Genomic DNA, 21522 nt, shown 5'->3' with positions numbered 1-21522 from the left:
AATAAGTGAGAATATGCAATGTTTGTCTTTATGTGCTTGACTTATTTCACTTAACACAATGATCTCCAGTTCTATCCATGAAGTTGCAAATGACTGGATCTTATTTTTTTATGGATGAAGAGTACTCCATTTTGCATACTACCACATTTTCTTTATCCATTTATCTGTTGATAGACACTTACATTGCTTCAAAATCTTAGCTATTGTAAACAGTTCAGTAACAAACATAGGAATGCCGATATCTCTTCAATATACTAATTTTCTTTCTTTTAGCTGTATCCCTAGTGTATGTCCTTGGCAACTTTGTCAAAAATGACTTAACTGTTAGTGTGTAGATTTGTTCCTGCATTCTCTATTCTATTAGTCCATATGTCTGCTTTAGGCCAGTACCATGCTCTTTTGGTTACTATATAAAATTGGTAGTATAATTTGAAGTCAGGTAATGTGATTCCTCCAGTTTTGTTCTTTTTGCTTAGGATAGCTTTGGCTATTCTGGGTCTTTTGCAGTTCCATAAACATTTGAAGATTGCTTTTTCTATTTCTGTAAAGTATGTCATGGGTATTTTGATAGGGATTGCAGTGAATCTGTAGATTGCTTTGGGCAGTATGAACATTTTAACAATATTGATGCTTCCAATTCATGAACATAAAATATCTTTTAATTTTTTGGTGTCCTTTTCAGTTTCCTTCATCAGTGTTTTATAGTTTTCATCATAGAGATCTTTCACTTCTTTAATTAATTCCTAGGCATTTATGTGTGGCTACTGTAAATGGGATTACTTTTTTCTTTCTTTTTCACTTTGTTCACTGTTGGCATATAGAAATGCTACTGGTATTTGTGTGCTAATTTTGTATCTTGAAACTTCATTAATTTGTTTATCATTCTGTTATTTTTCTTGTGAAGTCTTTAGGTTTTACCAAATATAAGATCATATCATCAGCAAACAAGGATAATTTGAATTCTTTCTTTCCAATATAGGTCCCCTTTATATCTTTCTTTTTTTGATTGCTCTAGCTAGGACTGCCAGTACTATGTTGAATAACTGGTGACAGTGGGCATCCTTGTTGTGTTCCAGATCTTAGTGGAAAGACTTTCATTTTTTTGCCATTCAGTATGATACTAGCTGTGGCTCTGTCATATATGGCTTTTATTATGTTGAGAGATGTTCCTTTTATCTCCCATTTTTGAGAGTTTTATCATGAAAGAATGTTGAATATTATTAAATGTGTTTTAGCATCAATTGAAATGATCCTACAGTTTTTATTCTTCATTCTGCTGATATGATGTATCATGTTGATTGATTTGAATACATTGAATCATCCTTGCATCCTAGGGAAAATCCCATTTGGTCATAATGAATGATCTTTCTAATGTATTGTTGAATTTGGTTTGCTACTAATGACAAAAACTACAATTACTTTTGCACCACCCTAATAGTATTTTATTGAGGATTTTTGCATCAATATTCATGAGAGATATTGGCCAGTAGTTTTCTTTTTGTGATGTGTCTTTGTCTGTCCTTGGTATCAGGGTGATACTAGCTTCATAGAATGAGTAGGGAAGTATTTCCTCCTCTTTCATTTTTCGAAACAGAGCAGGATTGGCATTAGTTCTTTAAATGTTTGGTAGAATTCAGCCGTGAAGCTATTAGGCCTCACACTTTTCTTTACTGGAAGAGTTTTTATTACAACTTCAATCTCATTACTTGTTATTGGTCTGTTCAAGGTTTGGATTTCTTCCTGATTCAATCTGGGTAGGTTGTATGTAACAAGAAATTCGTCCATTTATCCAGATTGTCCAATTTATTGGTATATAGTTGCTGATAGTAGCCTCTAATGATCCTTTGAATTTCTGCAGTATCAGAAATTGTAATGTCTCTTTTTTCAGTTCTGATTTTATTTATCTGCATATTTTCTTTTTCTTAGGCTGGCTAAATGTTTGTCAGTTTTGTTAACTTAAAAAAAAAACTTTTTGTTTCATTGATCTTTTGTATTTTTTATTTCAATTTCACTTATTTTTGATCTGATCGTAATGATTTCTTTTTTTCTACTCTTTTTAGGTTTGGTTTGCTCTTGCTTTTCTAGTTCTTTAAGATGCACTGTGAGATTGTTTATTTGAAGATTTTCATCTTTTTCTGATGTAGGCACTGATAGCTCTAAACTTCCCTGAGTGCTGCTTTTGCTGTATCCCATAAATTTTCTTATATTGTGTTTCCATTCTCATGTGTTTAAATAAATGTTTAAGTTTCCTTCTTAATTTCTTCATTTACTCACTGACCAGTCAGGAGCATATATATATATATATTTTTTTTTGTATTTGTATTGTTTCCAAAATTCCTCTTATTAATTTCTAGTTTTATTTCATTGTGGTTAGAGAAGACGTTCAATATTATTTAAATTTTTAAAAATGTTTTAAGAGTTGTTTTTTGACCTCATGTATGGTCTATCCTTGAGAAAAACCCATGTGCTGAAGAAAAAAAAGTGTAATCTGTGGCCCTTGGGTAAAATGGTCTATAAATATCTATTAGGTCCATTTGGTCTATAGTGCAGATTAAGTCTGATGTTTGTTTGCTGAGTTTCTGTGTGGAAGATCTGTGCAATGCTGAAATTGGGGTGTTTAAGTCTCCAGCTGTTATTTTATTAGGGCCTATTTCTCTCTTAAGCTCTAATATTATTTCCTTTATATATATGTGGGTGCTCCAGTGTTGGGTGCATATATATTTAAATCGTTAAATCCTCTTGCTAAATTGACCCCTTTATCATTATGTAGTGACATTCTTTGTTTCTTCTAATAGTTTTTGTCCTGAAATATGTTTTGTCTGATACAGGCACAGCAAGTCCTCCTCTTTTTTTGTTTTCATTTATGTGGAATATCTTCTTCCATCGCTTTATTTTCAGTCTATTTTTGTCTTTATAGGTGGAGTGTGTCTCTTTCAGGCAAGAGATCAATGGATCTTGTTTTTTTATCCATTCAACCAGTCTATATCTTTTGATTGGTGGGTTTAGTCCATTTATATTCAATGTTATTATTCACAAGAACTTACTCCTGCCATTTTATTATTTGTTTTCTGGTTGTTTTGTGATCTTCTTTTCCATATTTCTTTCCTTCCTGTTTTCCACTAGTGAAGGTGATTTTCTTTAGTAATATAATTCATTTTCTTTCTATTTTTTGTGTATTCATTGTATGTTTTTTTGGCTTGAGATGACCATGAGGCTTGCAAATACTATCTTATAACCCATTATTTTAACCTGATAACAACTTAACATTATTTGGATAAACAAACAAGCAAAAAGAAAACTAATAAAAACTCTAAACCCTAACTTCATTCCCCCTGCTTTTTAACTTTTTTGTGATTTCTATTTATATCTATTATATTGACTACATCTGAAAAAGTTCTTGTAGTTATTATTTTTTATTGGTCTACTGTTTGGTATTTTTCCTTAGGATTAGTAGTTTACATACCACAGTTAGTGATATAATATTCTGTGTTTTTCTGTGTACTTACTATTACTCATGAGTTTTGTTCCCTCAGGTGACTATTTGTTTCTCATTAATTTCCTTTTCTTTCTGATTGAAGTACTCCCTTCAGCATTTTTTTGCAGCATAGGTCTGGTATTGATGAAATTCCTCAGCCTTTCTTTGTCTGGAAAAGTCTTTATTTCTCCTTCATGTTTGAAGGATATTTTCGCTATATATACTATTCAAGGGTAAACATCTTATTTTTTTCTTCAGCTCTTCAAATATGTCATGCCAGTCTCCCCTGACCTGTAAGGTTTCAACTGAAGATTCTGCTACCAGACATATTGGAGTTCCACTGTATGTTATTTGTATCTTTTTTCTTGATGCTTTTTAGGATCCTTTCTTTATCCTTGAACTTTAGGAGTTTGATTATTAAATGTTTTGAGTCTTTTTTGCATTAAATATGCTTGGTGTTCTATAACCTTCTGGTACTTGGATATTGATATTTTTCTCTAGGTTTGGGAAGTTCTCTGTCATCTCTTTGCATTAACTTTCTACCCCTCTCTCTCATTCTCTACATCCTCTTTAAGGCCAATAACACTTAGATTTGTCCTTTTGAGCTATTTTCTAGATCCTGTAGGCATGCTTCATTGTTATTTTTTTTTCTTTTGTCGCCTTTGTGTACTTTCAAATAGCCTGTCTTCAAGTTCCCTAATTCTTTTTTCTGCTCAATCAATTCTGCTGTTAAAGGACTCTGATGCATTCTTCCGCTGATTCTTTTTTAATTATTTTAATCTTTGTTAAATTTATCTAATAGGATTCTGAACCTTTGCTCTATGTTATCTTGAATTTCTTTGAGTTTTTAAAATGAAGCTATTTTGCATTCTCTGTCTGAAAGGTCACATATCTGTTTCTCCAGGATTGGCCCCGATGGCTTATTTAGCTCATTTCATGAGGTCATGTTTTCCTGGATGGTGTTGATACTAGTAGATGTTCTTTGGTGTCTGGGTATTGAAGGGTTAGGTATTTATTTTAGTCTTCTCTGTCTGGGCTTATTTGTAGCTATTCTTCTTGGAAAGACTTTTTCAGATATTTGAATGGACTTGGGTGTTGTGCTCTAAGCTATATTTTCTTTAGAATGCACTCCAAGTCCTGTCACATTGTGGCTCTTGCAGACTCATAGATGGCCTTGGACAAAATCCAGGAGAATTCTCTGGATTACCAGGCAGAAACTCCTGTTCTTTTTCCTTTTCTTCTCCTGAACTTATAGAGTCTCTCTTCCTTTATTCTGAGCCACTTAAAACTAGACATAGAGTGACACCAGCACCCTTTGCCCACCACGACTATTGATGCATTGGGTCAGACCTGAAGCCAACACTGTGCTGAGTGTTGCCCAAAGACCTACTGCAACTACTCCCTAGCTACTGCCTGTGTTCACTCAAGGCCCTTGGGTTCTACAATCTGCAGGTGTCAAACCCAGCCAGGCCTGTGTCCTTTCCTTCAGTGTGTCAAGGCCCCCCCTCCCCAAGCCCCAGGTGGGTCCAGAAGTGTTGTCTGAGATTCAGAGACTACAGTAGAAAACCTTAGATGTCTACCTGTTCTATTGTATTGCAGCTGAGTTGGCTCTCAAACCACAGAACACAGCCTTTCCCACTCTTCTCTCCCATTTCCAAAGGCAGAGGAGCCTCACCCTGTAGTCACCACCACCCCAGGCCACAAGGAGTACTGCTAGACTACTGAGGATGTTCCCTTAAGACCTAAGGTCTCTTAAGTCAGCTTGTCATAAATCCTGCCTGGCCTGGGACTCACCCTTCAGGGCATTGGGCTCCTCTCTGGCCCAGGGCAGGTCCAGAAATGCCATCGAAGAGTCAAGTCCAGAAATTGGGGACCCCAGGAACCTGCTTGGTGCTCCACTCTTCTGTGTCCATGCTGGTTCCTGATTATTGGTTTTCATGAAAGTGTTTTGTCTGTGTAGATAGTTGCTAACTTGGCATTCTTGCAGGGGAGGATAATTGGTGGAGCTTTCAATTCCACCATCTTGCTCTGCCCTCCTCCATTCATCCATATTTGGACACTGCCACATGTTGACCTTTATAAGAATGACTGTTTTTTCTATGGGTAAGAAAGTATATAGTTAGTAAGTTTTGTAAAAGTACATTACTGTTTCATGCAATAGCATTTTTGTCACTTCCTTTAATATTTCTTAATTTGTTGATATATTGGGATTTGCATTGCTCTTCTTCAGGTTTTTTTTAGCCTAATGACTTCTCAATAGAAATAAGTTGTTTCTAGTCAATGGGGAGCCATGAGACATATAACATTCCTTAATACTGTCAATGTTTTTCCAATAATAAAAATATTTTTAGAAGCATTGTTGCCAATCCACAAGTAGAGCATAGGTCAAAAGGAAAGAATAGAAATGTAAAGTCTTTGAAAATCTGTTATTTCTTACTCAGGATATTGATGAAAGCAAATATATTGCACTTTCAACGGTTTTAATTTTTCATAATTTAATTTTGTTCCTCTGGCTCCTGATTTGCTAAGCACTGCCAGGGAACTCTCCCCTAAGTCCTAGAAGCAAGCCCCACAGGCTTGTTTAGCAAAGGCATATTCAAACTGGAACACAGAAGAAGCCAATTAGAATTGGGCTAATTAGGAATATAAATCGTCTATAAATTTCTTATCCTCCACAAATACGTAGTGTGATGAATCTCTACTGTAATTCTTGAGGCGAGATACAAAGTAGTTCCTACGTGACCTCAGTAAGAGAAATTGTGAAAACAGATTTAAACTAGCATCTGAAAGGTCAGGGTTTTTCCTTAAGCTTTACTATCTTCGGATACCTAAACTGTACAGGCAAGTGATTGTCTCAAAATATTAAATGTAATAAAGCCCAAAGTAAGACAGATTACCCATTTCAATTGATAAGTTCTGAGAATAAAGAATTAGATGAAGACCAGAAAACTATTATACATTCAGAAGCTAAGTTTAATAGAGTAAAAGAGGGGGAACATTAGGCTTCTTATGTATTTTAAGATCTTCAGTGTTGTGTATAAGCAACATTTAGTGGCACTATAATGGGTACATTTACAATAAATAGGTAAATACAAATTGGCTGTCTAAGTTGTATTAATTTGATGCCACTTAAGCGGTACCTGGGAATACCTGGAGGCTGTTATCTTACTAAGCTCTGACAAGGTTCAACATATGAAAGGATAGCAGGAATACATCATTTTTTCTTTTATTACAAAAGCCCAATGTGTTTTCTTCTAAATCTTCTTTCGGACACAATAAAGTCAGAAGTAATTACATCCCATGGCTCTCAACTCCTAAAAATTTTAGCTGCTATGCTCAGAAAAATTCAGACTTTTAAAAAATATCATCTAGGAGTGGTCAAAAAGCTTAACTTTGGCTGAAAGAATTAACATCCTTGCTAAACCAATTGCTACTATTAGCCTATAAATCTACAGTACCTATTTTGTGTATTTTCCAGTTTCTAGCACACTGGTGCACTATTAATTCCATAATTAAACTCAAACTGAACACTTCTTCTGTTAGTATCTCCATTAATTGGTGTCAACTCAGAAAAGTATCTGTAAGCATATACCTCTGCCTAGCTCTTAAAACTATGAGGTAGGGTAGAGATAGAAAATTAGGCCTCTGTTTCCTCATTGGCTATGAAACAATTAGTCTTTTCATATGCATCACTACATGCAAATAATCACATTCATTATCTCATTTAGACCTCACCAGAATTCTGTGAAAATTCCAGTGGAAGAGCTATCGTTCTAAGATATATCTTTGAATTACAAAACCATTTGCTTTTTTATGCATGTGTTGGTTGTCTGGACTTGTTCCATTCTGGTTTAAAAATACAGTTTATAGTTTAAACACTCCCTATTGTACCATATTCCCTGAGAAACATAGCATAATGTACTATTGTACACTCCCTATTGTACTATATTCTCTGAGAGATGAATACTATATTCATTCCTTAAATATGTGTCCTAAAAGCCTAAAATATAATACTATATACACTCCCTATTGTACTACATTCCCTGAGAGATGAATACTATATTCATTCCTTAAATATGTGCCCTAAAAGCCTAAAATATAACACTATATACTCTTATACTACTAACTCAATATACATCAATATTTTTCCTTTTTAATTTTAATTTTTATTAAGTTCTGGGGTACATGTGCAAGATGTACAGGATTGTTACATATGTAAATGCGTGCCATGGTGGTTTGTGGCACCTGTCAACCCATCACCTTGGTATTAAGCCCAGCATGCATTAACTATTGTTCCTAACATTCTCCCTCCCTCCAACCCACCCTCTGACAAGCCCCAGTGTGTGTTGTTCACCTCCCTGGGTCCATGTGTTCTCATTCTTCAGCTCTCACTTATAAGTGAGAACATGTGGTGTTTGGTTTCCTGTCCCTGCGTTAGTTTGCTGAGGATAATGGGTTCCAGTTCCATCCATGTCTGTGCAAAGGATATAATCTCATTCCTTTTTATGGCTGCATAGTATTCCATGGTGTATATGTACCACACTTTCTTTATCCATCTATCATTGATGGGCATTTGGATTGATTCCATTTCTTTGCTATTGTAAATAGTACTGCAATGAACATATGCATGTATGTATCTTTGTAATAGAATGATTTATATTCTTTTGGGTATATGCCCAGTAATGGGATTGCTGGGTCAAATGGTATTTCTGGTTCTAGATCTTTGAGGAATTGCCACACCATCTTCCACAATAGTTGAACTAATTGACATTCCCACCAACAGTGTAAAAGCATTCCTATTTCTCTGCAACCTTGTAAGCATCTGTTGTTGCCTGACTTTTTGATCGCCATTCTGACTGGAGTGAGATGGTATCTCATTGTGGTTTTTGATTTTCATTTCTCTAATGATCAGTGATATTAAGATTTTTTTCCATGTTTGTTGGTCACATAAATGTCTTCTTTTGAGAAGTGTCTGTTCATGTGTTTTGCCCACTTTTTAATGGGATTGTTCATTTTCTTCTTGTAAATTTAAGTTCCTTGTAGATTCTGGATATTATGCCTTTGTCAGATGGATAGATTGCAAAAATTTTCTCCCACTCTGTAACTTGCCTGTTCACTCTGATTATAGTTTCTTTTGCTATGAAGAAACTATTTAGTTTCATTAGATCTCATTTATAAATTTTTGCTTTTGTTGCAATTGCTTTTGGTTGTTTTGTCATGAAATCTTTGCCTGTGCCTATGTCATGAACAGTATTGCCTAGATTTTCTTCTAGGGTTTTTCTAGTTTTGTATTTTACATTTAAGTCTTTAATTCATCTTGAGTTAGTTTTTGTATAAGGTGTAAGGAAGGGGTCCAGTTTCAATTTTCTCCATATAGATATCCAGTTTTTCCCTGCAGCATTTATTAAATAGGGAATCCTTTCCACATTGCTTGTTTTTGTCAGGTTTGTCAAAGATCAGATGGTTGTACATGTGTAGTGTTATTTCTGAGGCCTCTGTTCTGTTTCACTGGTCTATATATCTGTTTTGGTACTAGTACCATGCTGTTTTGGTTATTGTAGCCTTGTAGTATAATTTGAAGACAGGTAGCATGATGCCTCCAGCTTTCTTCTTTTTGCTTAGGACTGTCTTGGCTATACAGGGTTTTTGTTCCATATGAAAAAAAGGTTTTTGTTCCATATGAAATTTAAAGTAGTTTTTTTCTAATTCTTTGAAGAAAGTCAATGGTAGCTTGATGGGAATAGCATCGAATTTATAAATTACTTTGGGCAGTTTGGTCATTTTCATGATATTGATTCTTCCTATCCATGAACAGGGAATGTTTTTCTATTTGTGTCCTTTCTGACTTCCTTGAGCAGTGGTTTGTAGCTCTCCTTAAAGAGGTCCTTCACTTCTGTTGTTAACTGTATTCCTAGGTATTTTGTTCTCCTCGTAGCAATTGTGAATGGGAGTTTATTCATAATTTGGCTCTCTGCTTGTCTGTTGTTGGTGTCTAGGAATGCCTGTCACTTTTGTACATTGCTTTTAATATCCATCAATTTCTAAGACTCAATAGAATGTAAACAAAAAAGTTAATTATGCATTCTAATTATTTGATAAATTCAAATCGGGGAACATATGATCAGATTATTGGTGACAAAGCAGTCACCTCTAGCCTCACTGCTTAAACATGGCACAGTGAAAAATAGAGCTGAATTGAATTCTAGTCCTAGCTCTGCCTTGAACTACTTGATAAACTTGGCTGAGGTAGACACATCCCCTTTATTCTCTCAATTCCTTAAACAGAGAAATAAGGGGTTTGGAATAAATAAGAGGTTGGCAAAATCTGGCTAGCTTCTGAAGGTGATTTTATAAATAAAGTTTTTTTGGAACACAGTGACTCTCATTCATTTGGTTTTGTCTATGGCTGTATTTGCATTGCAAAAGCAGAGTCCAGTAGTTATCACAAAGACCATTTGACCATTAAAGCCACAATATTGACTATCTGGCCTTAACTAAAAATGTTTGCTAATCCACAGACTAAATCATCTTAGTTTTCTTTCTACTCTGATATTCTAGACAACTAAAAAATGATTACAGTTGCATCCTATGTAAAAACTTGCAGTTTCTATTTTATGCAGTGGCTCTTCCTTATAGACAACTTAGCATCTAATATTATTATTAGAAGAAAGGTTTTTTTTTTTTAATGACTAAAGTTAAGGGCAGCATGTGTAGAGGTTTGTTTGTTTTTTATTGTTTAGATGGAGTTTTGCTGTTGTCACCCAGGCTGGAGTGTAATGGCATGATCCTGGCTCACTGCAACCTCCACCTCGCAGGTTCAAGCAATTCTCCTGCCTCAGCCTCTCGAGTACCTGGGACTACAGGCATGCACCACCATGCCTGGTTAATTTTTGTGTGTTTAGTAGAGATGGGGTTTCACCATGTTGGTCAGGCTGGTTTCAAACTCCTGACCTCAGGTGATCCACCTTCCTCAGCCTCCCAAAGTGCTGGGATTACAGGTGTGAGCCACTGCAACTGGCATAAGTTTTTTTTTTTTTTTAATTTTATTTTTTTTTTTATTATTATACTTTAAGTTCTAGGGTACATGTGCATAACGTGCAGGTTTGTTACATATGTATACTTATGCCATGTTGGTGTGCTGCACCCATCAACTCGTCAGCACCCATCAATTCATCATTTATATCATGTATAACTCCCCAATGCAATCCCTCCCTCCTCCCCCCTCCCCCCTCCCCATGATAGGCCCCAGTGCGTGATGTTCCCTTTCCCGAGTCCAAGTGATCTCATTGTTCAGTTCCCACCTATAAGTGAGAACATGCGGTGTTTGGTTTTCTGTTCTTGTGATAGTTTGCTGAGAATGATGGTTTCCAGCTGCATCCATGTCCCTACAAAGGACGCAAACTCATCCTTTTTTATGGCTGCATAGTATTCCATGGTGTATATGTGCCACATTTTCTTAATCCAGTCTGTCACAGATGGACATTTGGGTTGATTCCAAGTCTTTGCTATTGTGAATAGTGCCGCAATAAACATACGTGTACATGTGTCTTTGTAGTAGAATAATTTATAATCCTTTGGGTATATACCCAGTAGTGGGATGGCTGGGTCATATGGTACATCTAGTTCTAGATCCTTGAGGAATTGCCATACTGTTTTCCATAATGGTTGAACTAGTTTACAATCCCACCAACAGTGTAAAAGTGTTCCTATTTCTCCACATCCTCTCCAACACCTGTTGTTTCCTGACTTCTTAATGATTGCCATTCTAACTGGTGTGAGATGGTATCTCATTGTGGTTTTGATTTGCATTTCTCTGATGGCGAGTGATGATGAGCATTTTTTCATGTGTCTGTTGGCTGTATGAATATCTTCTTTTGAGAAATGTCTGTTCATATCCTTTGCCCACTTTTTGATGGGGTTGTTTGCTTTTTTCTCGTATATTTGTTTGAGTTCTTTGTAGATTCTGGATATTAGCCCTTTGTCAGATGAGTAGGTTGCAAAAATTTTCTCCCATTCTGTAGGTTGCCTGTTCACTCTGATGGTAGTTTCTTTTGCTGTGCAAAAGCTCTTTAGTTTAATTAGATCCCATTTGTCAATTTTTGCTTTTGCTGCCGTTGCTTTTGGTGTTTTAGACATGAAGTCCTTGCCCATGCCTATGTCCTGAATGGTACTACCTAGATTTTCTTCTAGGGTTTTTATGGTATTAGGTCTAACATTTAAGTCTCTAATCCATCTTGAATTAATCTTCGTATAAGGGGTAAGGAAAGGATCCAGTTTCAGCTTTCTACTTATGGCTAGCCAATTTTCCCAGCACCATTTATTAAATAGGGAATCCTTTCCCCATTTCTTGTTTCTCTCAGGTTTGTCAAAGATCAGATGGCTGTAGATGTGCGGTATTATTTCTGAGGACTCTGTTCTGTTCCATTGGTCTATATCTCTGTTTTGGTACCAGTACCATGCTGTTTTGGTTACTGTAGCCTTGTAGTATAGTTTGAAGTCAGGTAGCGTGACACCTCCAGCTTTGTCCTTTTGACTTAGGATTGTCTTGGCAATGCGGGCTCTTTTTTGGTTCCATATGAACTTTAAAGCAGTTTTTTCCAATTCTGTGAAGAAACTCATTGGTAGCTTGATGGGGATGGCATTGAATCTATAAATAACCTTGGGGAGTATGGCCATTTTCACGATATTGATTCTTCCTATCCATGAGCATGGTATGTTCTTCCATTTGTTTGTGTCCTCTTTGATTTCACTGAGCAGTGGTTTGTAGTTCTCCTTGAAGAGGTCCTTTACATCCCTTGTAAGCTGCATTCCTAGGTATTTTATTCTCTTTGAAGCAATTGTGAATGGAAGTTCATTCCTGATTTGGCTCTCTGCTTGTCTGTTACTGGTGTATAAGAATGCTTGTGATTTTTGCACATTAATTTTGTATCCTGAGACTTTGCTGAAGTTGCTTATCAGCTTAAGGAGATTTTGGGCTGAGACGATGGGGTTTTCTAAATATACAATCATGTCATCTGCAAACAGGGACAATTTGACTTCTTCTTTTCCTAACTGGATACCCTTGATTTCTTTCTCTTGCCTGATTGCCCTAGCCAGAACTTCCAACACTATGTTGAATAGGAGTGGTGAGAGAGGGCATCCCTTTCTTGTGCCAGTTTTCAAAGGGAATTTTTCCAGTTTTTGCCCATTCAGTATGATATTAGCTGTGGGTCTGTCATAAATAGCTCTTATTATTTTGAGGTACGTTCCATCAATACCGAATTTATTGAGCGTTTTTAGCATGAAGGGCTGTTGAATTTTGTCAAAAGCCTTTTCTGCATCTATTGAGACAATCATGTGGTTCTTGTCTTTGGTTCTGTTTATATGCTGGATTACGTTTATTGATTTGCGAATGTTGAACCAGCCTTGCATCCCAGGGATGAAGCCCACTTGATCATGGTGGATAAGCTTTTTGATGTGCTGCTGAATCTGGTTTGCCAGTATTTTATTGAGAATTTTTGCATCAATGTTCATCAGGGATATTGGTCTAAAATTCTCTTTTTTTGTTGTGTCTCTGCCAGGCTTTGGTATCAGGATGATGTTGGCCTCATAAAATGAGTTAGGGAGGATTCCCTCTTTTTCTATTGATTGGAATAGTTTCAGAAGGAATGGTACCAGCTCCTCCTTGTACCTCTGGTAGAATTCAGCTGTGAATCCATCTGGTCCTGGACTTTTTTTGGTGGGTAGGCTATTAATTGTTGCCTCAATTTCAGAGCCTGCTACTGGTCTATTCAGGGATTCAACTTCTTCCTGGTTTAGTCTTGGGAGAGTGTAAGTGTCCAGGAAATTATCCATTTCTTCTGGATTTTCTAGTTGATTTGCGTAGAGGCGTTTATAGTATTCTCTGATGGTAGTTTGTATTTCTGTGGGGTCAGTGGTGATATCCCCTTTATCATTTTTTATTGCATCTATTTGATTCCTCTCTCTTTTCTTCTTTATTAGCCTTGCTAGCGGTCTGTCAATTTTGTTGATCTTTTCAAAAAACCAACTCCTGGATTCATTGATTTTTTGGAGGGTTTTTTGTGTCTCTATCTCCTTCAGTTCGGCTCTGATCTTAGTTATTTCTTGCCTTCTGCTAGCTTTTGAATGTGTTTGCTCTTGCCTCTCTAGTTCTTTTAATTGTGATGTTAGAGTGTCCATTTTAGATCTTTCCTGCTTTCTCTTGTGGGCATTTAGTGCTATAAATTTCCCTCTACACACTGCTTTAAATGTGTCCCAGAGATTCTGGTATGTTGTATCTTTGTTCTCATTGGTTTCAAAGAACATCTTTATTTCCGCTTTCATTTCGTTATGTACCCAGTAGTCATTCAGGAGCAGGTTGTTCAGTTTCCATGTAGTTGAGTGGTTTTGATTGAGTTTCTTAGTCCTGAGTTCTAGTTTGATTGCACTGTGGTCTGAGAGACAGTTTGTTATAATTTCTGTTCTTTTACATTTGCTGAGGAGTGCTTTACTTCCAATTATGTGGTCAATTTTGGAATAAGTGCGATGTGGTGCTGAGAAGAATGTATATTCTGTTGATTTGGGGTGGAGAGTTCTATAGATGTGTATTAGCTCCGCTTGGTGCAGAGATGAGTTCAATTCCTGGATATCCTTGTTAACTTTCTGTCTCGTTGATCTGTCTAATGTTGACAGTGGAGTGTTGAAGTCTCCCATTATTATTGTATGGGAGTCTAAGTCTCTTTGTAAGTCTCTAAGGACTTGCTTTATGAATCTGGGTGCTCCTGTATTGGGTGCATATATATTTAGGAGAGTTAGCTCTTCCTGTTGAATTGATCCCTTTACCATTATGCAATGGCCTTCTTTGTCTCTGTTGATCTTTGATGGTTTAAAGTCTGTTTTATCAGAGACAAGGATTGCAACCCCTGCTTTTTTTTGTTCTCCATTTGCTTGGTAGATCTTCCTCCATCCCTTTATTTTGAGCCTATGTATGTCTCTGCATGTGAGATGGGTCTCCTGAATACAGCAGACTGATGGGTCTTGACTCTTTATCCAGTTTGCCAGTCTGTGTCTTTTAATTGGAGCATTTAGTCCATTAACATTTAAGGTTAATATTGTTATGTGTGAACTTGATCCTGCCATTATGATATTAACTGGTTATTTTGCTCGTTAGTTGATGCAGTTTCTTCCTAGCCTCGATGGTCTTTACATTTTGGCATGTTTTTGGGATGGCTGGTACCGGTTGTTCCTTTCCATGTTTAGGGCTTCCTTCAGGGTCTCTTGTAAGGCAGGCCTGGTGGTGACAAAATCTCTAAGCATTTGCTTATCTGTAAAGGATTTTATTTCTCCTTCACTTATGAAACTTAATTTGGCTGGATATGAAATTCTGGGTTTAAAATTCTTTTCTTTAAGAACGTTGAATATTGGCCCCCACTCTCTTCTGGCTTGTAGAGTTTCTGCCGAGAGATCTGCTGTTAGTCTGATGGGCTTCCCTTTGTGGGTGACCGGACCTTTCTCTCTGGCTGCCCTTAAGATTTTTTCCTTCATTTCAACTTTGGTGAATCTGGCAATTATGTGTCTTGGAGTTGCTCTTCTGGAGGAGTATCTTTGTGGCGTTCTCTGTATTTCCTGAATTTGAATGTTGGCCTGCCCTACTAGGTTGGGGAAGTTCTCCTGGATGATATCCTGAAGAGTGTTTTCCAACTTGGTTCCATTTTCCCCCTCACTTTCAGGCACCCCAATCAGACATAGATTTGGTCTTTTTACGTAATCCCATACTTCTTGCAGGCTTTGCTCATTTCTTTTTCTTCTTTTTTCTTTTGGTTTCTCTTCTCGCTTCATTTCATTCATTTGATCTTCAATCGCTGATACTCTTTCTTCCAGTTGATCGAGTCGGTTACTGAAGCTTGTGCATTTGTCACGTATTTCTCGTGTCATGGTTTTCATCTCTGTCATTTCGTTTATGATCTTCTCTGCATTAATTAGTCTAGCTGTCAATTCTTCCACTCTTTTTTCAAGATTTTTAGTTTCTTTGCGCTGGGTACGTAATTCCTCCTTTAGCTCTGATAAGTTTGATGGACTGAAGCCTTCTTCTCTCCTCTCGTCCACGTCATTCTCTGACCAGCTTTGATCCGTTGCTGGCGATGGGCTGCACTCCTTTGCAGGGGGAGATGCGCTCTTATTTGTTGAATTTCCAGCTTTTCTGCCCTGCTTCTTCCCCATCTTTGTGGTTTTATCTGTCTCTGGTCTTTGATGGTGGTGACGTACTGATGGGGTTTTGGTATAGGTGTCCTTCCTGTTTGATAGTTTTCCTTCTGACAGTCAGAAGGACTGTCTGTTGGTCTGTTGGAGATTGCTTGAGGTCCACTCCAGACCCTGTTTGCCTGGGTATCAGCAGCAGAGGTTGCCGAAGATAGAATATTGCTGAACAGCAAGTGTACCTGTCTGATTCTTCCTTTGGAAGTTTCCTCTCAGGGGTGTACTCCACCCTGTGAGGTGTGGGGTGTCAGACTGCCCCTAGTGGGGGATTTCTCCCAGCTAGGCTACTCAGGGGTCAGGGACACACCTGAGCAGGCAGTCTGTCCATTCTCAGATCTCAACCTCCGCGTTGGGAGATCCACGGCTCTCCCCAAAGCTGTCAGACAGAGTCGTTCGCGTCTGCACCGGCTCCCGCTGCTTCCCCTGTTGGTCTTCAGCTGTGCGCTGTCCCCAGAGGTGGAGACTACAGAGACAGGCGGCTTCCTTGAGCTGCTGTGAGCTCCACCCAGTTCGAGCTTCCCAGCGGCTTTGTTTACCTACTTAAGCCTCAGCAATGGCGGGCGCCCCTCCCCCAGCCTCGCTGCTGCCTTGCGGATAGATCGCGGCAGACTGCTGTGTTAGCAGTGAGGGAGGCTCCGTGGGCGTGGGACCCTCCTGGCCAGGCGTGGGATATATTCTCCTGGTGTGCCTGTATGCTTACAGCGCAGTATTGGTGTGGGAGTTACCCGATTTTCCAGGTGTTGTGTGTCTCAGTTCCCCTGGCTAGGAAAACGGATCCCCTTCCCCCTTGCGCTTCCAGGTGAGGCGATGCCTCGCCCTGCTTCAGCTCTCGCTGGTCAGGCTGCAGCAGCTGACGAGCACCGATTGTCCGGCACTCCCTAGTGAGATGACCCCAGCACCTCAGTTGAAAATGCAGAAATCACTGGTCTTCTGTGTCGCTCGCGCTGGGAGTTGGAGACTGGAGCTGTTCCTATTCGGCCATCTTGCTCCGCCCCCCAAGTTTTTTGTTTTAAATCATCATTATTAAAAATATTTTAAGCATGGTAAATGAACTTTTGGAAGTAGCAGCTGGAGACTCCTTATATTAGTCCATTTTCATGCTGCTGATAAAGACATGCCCAAGACTGGGCAATTTATAAAAGAAAGAGGTTTAATTGGAGTTACAGTTCCATATGGCTGGGTAGGCCTCACAATCATGGTGGAAGGCAAGGAGGAGCAAGTCACATCTTATGTGGGTGGCAGCAGGCAAAAAGAGAGCATGAGAGCCAAGTGAAATGAGTTTCCCTTTATCAAACCATCAGATCTTGTGAGGCTTATTTACTACCACGAGAACAGTATGGGGGAAACTGCCCGCATGATTCAATTATCTCCCACCAGGTCCATCCCACAACACATGGGAATTATAGTAGTACAATTTAAGATTAGATTTGGGTGGGGACACAAAGCCAAACCATATCATTTGGACCCTGACCCCTCCCAAATCTCACATCCTCACATTTCAAAACCAATCATGCCTTCCAACAGTTCCCCAAAGTCTTAATGGATTTCAGCATTAATTCAAAAGTCCACAGTCCAAAGTCTCATCTGAGACAAGGCAAGTCCCTTCCACCTATGAGCCTGTAAAATAAAAAGCAAGTTAGTTATTTCCTAGATACAATGGGGGCACAGGCATTGGGTAAATACAGCCATTCTAAATGGGAGGAATTGGCCAAAACAAAGGGGCTACCAGCCCCACGCAAGTCTGAAATCCAGCAGGGCAGTCAAATCTTAAAGCTCCAAAATGATATTTTTTGACTCCATATCTCATATCCAGGTCACACTGAGGCAAGAAGTGGGTTCCCACGGTCTTGGGCAGCTCCACCTCTGTGGCTTTGCAGGGTACAGCCTCTCTCCTGGATGCTTTCACGAGTTGGCGTTGGTTGTCTGCAGCTTTCCCAGGTGTACAGTGCAAGCTGTTGGTGGAACTACCATTCTGTGGTCTGGAGGATGGTGGCCCTCTTCTCACAGTTCCACTAGGTGATGCCCCAGTAGGGAGTCTGTGTGGGGGCTCTGACCCCACCATTCCTTTCTGCAATGCCCTAGCAGAGGTTCTCCATAAGAGACCCACCCCTGCAGCAAACTTCTGCCTGGCCATCCAGGCCTTTCCATACATCCTCTGAAATCCAGGCGGAGGTTCCCAAACCCCAAATCTTGACTTGTGCACCCACAGGATCAACACCATGTGGAAGCTGCCAAGGTTTGGGGCTTACAGCCTCTGAAGCCACAGCCAAAGTTCTGTGTTGGTCCCTTTCAGCCACAGCTGGAGTGGATGGGACACAGAGCACCAAGTCCGTAGACTGTACATATAGCACAGAGAACCTGGGCGTGGCCCACAAAATCATTTTCTCCTAGGCCTCAGGGCCTGTGATGGGAGGGGTTGCTGTGAAGACTTCTGACATGCCCTGGAGACATTTTCTCCATTGTCTTGGAGATTAACATTCAGCTCTTCATTACTTATGCAAATTTCTGCAGCCAGCTTCAATTTCTCCTCAGAAAATGGGTTTTTCCTTTCCTATCACATTATCAGTCTGCAAATTTTTCAAAACTTTATGCTCTGCTTCCCTTATAAAACTAAATGCCTTTAATAGCACCCAAGTAGCCTCTTGAATGCTTTGCTGTTTGGAAATTTCTTCCACCAGATACCCTATATTATCTTTCTCAAGTTCAAAGTTCCACAAATCTCTAGGGTAAGGGCAAAATGCCACCAGTCTTTCTGCTAAAACACAACAAGAGTCACCTTTGCTCCAGTTCCCAAAAAGTTTCTTATCTCCATCTGAGACCACCTAAGCCTGGACATTACTGTTCATATTGCTATCAAGCTTTTGGTCAAAGCCGTTCAACAAGTCTCTAGAAAGTTCCAAACTTTCCTACATTTGCCTGTCTTCTGCAGAGACCGCCAAACTGTTCCAACCTCTGCCTGTTACCCAGTTCCAAAGTTGCTTCCACATTTTTGGGTATCTTTTCAGCAATGCCTCATTGTACTGGTACCAATTTACTGTATTAGTCCAATATCATGCTGCTGATAAAGACATACCTGAGACTGGGCAATTTACAAAAGAAAGAAGTTAAATTGGACTTACAGTTCTACATGGCTGGGGAGGCCTCACAGTCATGGTGGAAGGCAAGGGGCAAGGAGGAGCAAGTCACATCTTATATGGATGGCAGCAGGCAAAAAGAATGAGAGCCAAGCAAAATGAGTTTCCCCATATGAAACCATCAGATCTTGTGAGACTTATTCACTACGATGAAAACAGTGTGCGGGAAACTGCCCCCATGATTCACTTATTTTCCACTGGGTCCATCTCACAACACATGGGAATTATGGAAGTACAATTCAAGATGAGATTTGGGTGGGGACACAAAGCTAAACCATATAACTCCTATAATTAAAGTCAGAAGAAAAACTGCTTAAGGATCCCAATTTCTTCCTTAAATGACATGACTTATTGAAATGTGGAAGTAAAATACTTGCAACATACTACAATGTCAGGATATGTACAAAATACATTTTATGTCATGAATCACATGACAACACAGGCTATAGTCAATATATTTAACTATAACCCATTAATAACAATTTCCATTTCCCCACAACAAACTCTCACGCTCCTCCAAGTGCTATACAACCACTAGTCTACCTTCTGCCTCTATAGATTTGCAAGTTATGGAAGGGAACCATACAATACAATATGTGGACTTTTGTGACTTGCTTCTTTGAAATAGCATGTTTACAAGGTTAATCAATGCTGTAGCATCTGCTAGTGCTTCTTTATTTTCTATTGTCAAATGATATTCTACAGTATGAGGATATGAGTCTTTTTTTTTTTTTTTTTTTTTTTTTTTAAGATGGAGTCTTGCTCTGTCACCCAGGCTGGAGTGCAGTGGCACAATCTTGGCTTACTGAAAGCTCCACCTTCTGGGTTAACACCATTCTCCTGCCTCAACCACCTGAGTAGCTGGGACTACAGGTGCCTGCCACCACACCTGGCTGATTTTATGTGTTTTTAGTAGAGACAGGGTTTCACCATGTTAGCCAGGATGGTCTCAAACTCCTGACCTCATAATCCACCCGCCTCAGCCTCCCAAAGTGCTGGGATTACAGACATGAGCCACTGCACCCAGCCGAGGATATGAGATTTTATTCATACATTCATCAGTTGGTGAACTCATGGGTTCTTTACATTTTTGGGCTATTGTGAATGATATTACTATAAGTGTTCAGGTATAAGTTTTTGTGTAGACCTGTTTTCAGTTCTCCTGGGTATGTCAACACCTAGGACTGGAACTTCTGGGTCATATAGTAATGCTATGTTGAATTTTTCTGAGGAACAGTCATTCACTGTTTTCCAAAGTAATTGCACCATTTTTCATTTGCACCAGCAATACATGAGCGTTCCAGTTTCTCCACATTCTTGCCAACGTGTTTATTATGTCTTTCTTATAGCCATTCTAGGGAGTGCAAAGTGGTATCTCACTATAGATTTGACTTGCATTTCCCTAACAGCTAATCATGTTGAGCATCTTGTCATGTGCTTATTGGCCAATTGTTTATCTTCTTTGAGGAATTTATATTCAGATCGTCCTGGTTTCTTTCTTTTCTTCTTTTTTTTTTTCCTCATAAGTTTCCCAAGCTGGATTCAAACTCATGGGCTCAAGCTGAGCATATTCCTCAGCCTATTGAGCAGCTGAGACCACAGGCATCTGCAACTGTGCCTGGATTCTATCTTTTAATGGGGTTATTAGGCTTTTTATTATTGAATTATATTTATATATTTTTATATTTTCTGTATACAGTATCCTATCAGATATATGATTTACAAAATATTTTCTCCCATTCTAAGGGAGAATTCACTTTCTTTTGTTTTTGCTTTTTTTTTTTTTTAATAATACTTTAAGTTCTAGGGTAAATGTGCACAATGTGCAGGTTTGTTACATAGGTATACTTGTGCCATGTTGGTTTCCTGCACCCAATAACTCGTCATTTACATTATGTATTTCTCCTAATGCTATCCCTACCCCAGCGCCCCATCCCCCAACAGGCCCTGGTGTGTGATGTTCCCACTCTGTGTCCTAGTGTTCTCATTGTTCAATTCCCACCTATGAGTGAGAACATGTGGTGTTTGGTTTTCTCTCCTTGTGATAGTTTGCTCAGAATGATGGTTTCCAACTTCATCCATGTTCCTGCAAAGGACATGAACTCATCCTTTTTTATGGCTGCACCGTATTCCATGGTGTATATGCGCCACATTTTCTTAACCCTGTCTATCATTGATGGACACTTGGGTTGGTTACAAATCTTGGCTATTGTGAATAGTGCCACAATAAACATATGTGTGCATGTGTCTTTATAGTAGCATGATTTATAATCCTTTAGGTATACACCCAGTAATGGGATTGCTGGATCAAATGGTATTTCTAGTTCTAGATCCTTGAGGAAGCACCACACTGTCTTCCACAATGGTTGAACTAGTTTACACTCCCACCAACAGTATAAAAGTGTTCCTATTTCAGCCGGGCGCGGTGGCTCAAGCCTGTAATCCCAGCACTTTGGGAAGCCGAGACGGGCAGATCATGAGGTCAGGAGATTGAGACCATCCTGGCTAACACGGTGAAACCCTGTCTCTACTAAAAAATACAAAAAACTAGCCAGCTGAGGTGGCGGGCACCTGCAGTCCCAGCTACTCGGGAGGCTGAGACAGGAAAATGGTGTAAACCCAGGAGGCGGAGCTTGCAGTGAGCTGAGATCTGGCCACTGCACTCCAGCCTAGGTGACA

Source organism: Rhinopithecus roxellana, chromosome 7 (assembly GCF_007565055.1).
Source record: "Rhinopithecus roxellana isolate Shanxi Qingling chromosome 7, ASM756505v1, whole genome shotgun sequence".
Lineage (NCBI taxonomy): Eukaryota > Metazoa > Chordata > Mammalia > Primates > Cercopithecidae > Rhinopithecus > Rhinopithecus roxellana.
The sequence above is the reverse complement of the archived record's forward strand: the minus strand, read 5'-3'. Positions refer to the sequence as shown.